The sequence below is a fragment of the Labrus mixtus genome, chromosome 16, assembly GCF_963584025.1.
Source record: "Labrus mixtus chromosome 16, fLabMix1.1, whole genome shotgun sequence".
NCBI lineage: Eukaryota > Metazoa > Chordata > Actinopteri > Labriformes > Labridae > Labrus > Labrus mixtus.
The window spans coordinates 2,230,326-2,234,640 of NC_083627.1; the positions used below are offsets into that span (position 1 = coordinate 2,230,326).

General features: G+C 43.5%; 1 protein-coding gene across 1 annotated transcript in view; it reads right to left on the reverse strand.

Annotated features, from left to right (window-relative positions):
• Positions 1-3,811, reverse strand: part of LOC132991078 (voltage-dependent calcium channel gamma-4 subunit-like) — a 25,043-nt gene extending 21,232 nt beyond the window's left edge. Inside the window, exon 1 of the mRNA XM_061059681.1 lies at positions 3,689-3,811. The gene's annotated coding sequence lies outside the window, so the exon portion shown is untranslated. The remainder of the gene's footprint in view (positions 1-3,688) is intronic.
• Between the last annotated feature and the right edge of the window lie 504 nt (positions 3,812-4,315).

Below are 4,315 nucleotides of genomic sequence, written 5' to 3' on the forward strand. Positions count from 1 at the left end.
TTCACACTTAAATATATAAATCAAGTATCTCCTCTGAAAATAACTCTGTGAGTCATGACTGTCTACAATGGGTGTAACACCTGAGTCCCACTGTCTGTGATGTTTTCAGAGTTTTCAGAGTCCTATCTTCACTTTGTTTACATCGCCGGGACGGCCGGCTGACTCCTCCCCTCGTGTATAAAAGTTGTTTAATTGAGGGACTAGAGAAAAGAAGAATAACATACTGTACTCACTGCTTAACTGTGTTTCTAGATCACGCTCATTTCAGGTAAATTTACATGCAGTGTGAAGATACGAGCATAATAAAGATCGCTAGCATTAGCATGCTAACACAACAATGCAGCGCCAGTTGTTTTGGTTTCATGCTGGTGCTCAAGGGCGACACCTGCTGGATCAAAACATCACATATAAAGCCTTTAAAGCCATTTCAACATGCTCGATAAACACATCACAAAAGACGGCTTTCAGTCAGCTGTTTATAAAAAACTAATTTTAAATATCAAAAATGTGACCCATGACACGGAGCCCCAGAAGAAACGGGCTCATGCATTTACAAGTTTAGGCCAATCAGAAGAAGCATAGATTAGCATTAGCAATTAGCTAGCTCTGGTTTTAATTGGTGCCACTTTGAGAGATTTCACATTCACACAAAACTCCTGAACACGTCCTGACGTTTTCACATTTAGCTGCTCCGACACTCCGACGTTACACATACCCTTTGGGAGGTGGGGGGGTCGAGGGGGGGTGGGGGGATGGTGAAGTTACTCTGTGAACGGCACTCCATCACAGACTGTATGCACGAGGCTGTGAGATCTCCATGCATGTAGTAAAAAACTGCTTTAATGTTTTCTTTTCCTCACTTTGCTCTTTTGTTGATATTGTGAACATGTCAGACTACAGGCAGCAACATTCTCATGACGCTGCTTCCTCGACCGTTTCAACGTTGTTCTTTTCTTATTTCATGTCTTGAATGTCTCCTCCTGAGCGACAGGGAAATTCTCCCACTGTGAGGCGCATGTGTGAACAAGCAAGTGGGTTGCAAAAGCCATGTAATCCTTTTAGTGAATCAGGCCCTCAGTGTTCTGATCGCTGCTCATCCTGACCCCCTGGAAAAGTCCCTGAGAGACCCCTGGAGCGCCTGTAATCAGTCACAACAGACTTTAGCGTCCTAACTTTGTGCTCTGAAACTATAATAATCCTGATGCTCCTGCAGCAGACCAAACGAGCAAACAAAACGCCCGAGGGGCAGGCCGGCGGCTGCACAGATGCACGCTGCAGAGAATAAAAGTTCAAGGACAAACGAGGCCCCGCTCTGCATCATGAACGCCGCCACGATATGAATCCTGCTGTGAATACAAAACAGCAGCGCGACATGAAGACGGTGCAGGAGCCGCTCAGAGCATCGGTCATGATTATTATAGAAACATAGCTGCCAGCGGTTATCAGAGTCTGTGGAGAGAGCTGAGGCATGATGGGATGTGCGGTTCTGTGTTTTGTAGAGTCACAATCTGAAAACTGTGAGTCCTGTACAAAAAATCTTTCTATAAAAGAGCAGAGGAAGATCTTAACAAAAAATTAATAGAAGCAGATTTCAAGCTGGTGTTGGTTTGAGGAGGACTCTCCTGATCGAGCTTTTCATCGCTGCTCCCTCTCAGAGTGGTGATGTAACAAACACGGCACAGAGAGGGGACAGAGATGTTGACGATGAATACATCGAGGAGGATCGGCAAGAAGCGGTCAAAGTATTTAAGTCAACCTTCACATGTAACAGACTGAAGAGACACAGAACACTTCACAGTTTAAATTAAATTCATGGTCAGACGTCACCTCTGTGTTAAAAGTGACAAAGAGAGGTTTGTACCCATTTAGATTATTACACAGAACTTCCACCAGGTGCGTTTTCAGTGCTGCTCCCTCGTCCATCAGCGCCCACAGGTTGCGTTCTCAGACTCAGTCCTGAGACCAAGGAGTTCCCGTGGTTATTAATTCAACTATTTTCTTTCACAATAATGCAATTAATAACAAAATGTTTGTTTTTGTTGTTTGGAAGGCATCCCGCGACCCCCTCTCACTGTCTCGACCCCCCACTTTGGGAACAACTGCTTTAGCCAATTAAAGGCTAAAAGTTGTTTAATTGAGGGACTAGAGAAAAGAAGAATAACATACTGTACTCACTGCTTAACTGTGTTTCTAGATCACGCTCATTTCAGGTAAATTTAGCATGCTAACACAACAATGCAGCGCGAGTTACTGGTGCTCAAGGGCGACATCTGCTGGATCAAAAAAAATCACATATAAAGCCTTTAAACAAACACATCCCTGGTGTTTACTTTTATTATTACTGGGGATTTTTCTTCCTCATTGTTTGACATACAAGTCCGTACATTTCCGAGTATTTTATTCATTTTTTTCTCTGCTCTGAATTGGCTTTTCAGGATATGGCAAACCGTTTGTCGTCTTTCTTAATGTGAAAAAACAACAACAACAATGATGTCACTGTCAGCGAGTGAGCGAGTGAGCGAGTGGTGTCCGACATGTTTTTTTATTTTGCTGAGTGAGTGCATTATATAGTCCTACATATAACTCACTACACAGTGAGGAGGGAGTGATTTCAGACACAGTCTATAGTGTCTATAGGAACCGAGCCATTACAGGTCATTACATTTAAAGAGACACACACACCAAAACGGAGCGTTCTGAGAGAGCTGGTTTATACCCTACCTCTGGTGCTTGATTCATGTTATATTTTGAATAAAGCACAGCACAGATGTTTCATTTAGACCACAGGGGGACTGTTTGAAAAGGTGGAGGAGAGGACTGTTTGAAAAGGTGGAGGAGGGGACTGTTAGAAAAGGTGGAGGAGGGGACTGTTAGAAAAGGTGGAGGAGGGGGGTCATATGTCCTCCTTTAAGTCGCCCCTGGACACAATCAAAGAGAGCCTTAATTAAGTCCTCCCCTTCACTTATAATAACAGTCTTTTATTGTTAGATGCTCGGGGAAGTCGACACAGCTGGAGGGCCGCTGAGAGGAAGAGTAAACGTGAGACTCTATTTTTTTTTTCCAGCTATGAATCAAAGATATTGATGTTTTTTTTTTTGTGCTGCATCAAAGGGAAAGTGGATAAGCAGGAAGCGGTGATATTCAATAGTCAGACAGAGAAAATCTAAATCCAGACTGGTGCAAGCAGCAGGAGCCCACACTGTGTTCATCCCGCCTGCACACACACTACTACAACACAGACTGACTGTTCCTCTGACAGAGAACAGAACAAATCCAACACATCCTCCGACACCAGCGTGATGTTCTGATGTTAGCATTTATAATCACACACTCTCAACATGGAGGAGGGACTGTGGCTGTCTCAGTTTTAATGATCCTTAAATATCTTCACTCACACTTCTTACTTTTCTACATTGAACCAGATGAAGATTTTGTTTCCCTCATTACATTCACACAGGTCTTCTTCACTTGACCTCTTGATAAAAAGCACATCTTTCCAACAGCTTTTTAGAGATGAATACAAAAGCAAAACCGGTTCCCAGATGATTGAATGGAGAGAGAACAACGTGTTCATGTTCACGTGCACGCTCCTCTACACCTCTAAGCATGCGTACACCGGTCACATGTCACTAATGCACTCATTAAATATTGGCAGGTTCGTTAAAATACATATTTGGATGAAGCTTACCTGCGTGCGAGGAACTCTTGCAGCCGGTGGTGATGCAGGTGGTGGCTGTGAGGCGCGTGATTGAGAGAGAGAGAGAGAGAGAGAGAGTAGAGTGAGGAGCTGTCAGAGCTGGATGTATGTCTGTTCTGCGCATGCGTAGAGAGTAGGTGTGATAGGATTTCTCGGTTGATCGATGTAATCTCAGATGGTTCACACTGTGACATGCTGAGGTTCTCTCTGTGATGCATTCAGCAGCTCCTGTGAACCAGCACAGAGCGTTTGGATCCTGCTTGTGTTTCTGTCAGAGTGAGAAGACACAGGTGGTTTATTACCTTTTAAAGGAAGGCAGAAGTGTGACCACATCACTCTGTCATTTCTTCAGACAAAAGGTCACAACATGTCTAAAGGTGTTCCAGGTGTGAATTCAAAAACGGGTCCAAGTCATGTCATGAGAACAGAGGGGCTGCAAGAATTCCCAGGCCCCAAATGAACCCAAATATCAGAGCGAGATGTGAAACAGTCTCAAATATCACCGTGTAAATGGAGTTTTATTTCCTTCCATTCATGTGTCAGTCACAAACAAATCTATTTTAAAAATATAAGCATATTTTTGTGTGCGTAACAAAATCCTTTACATGTCTCTTTGTG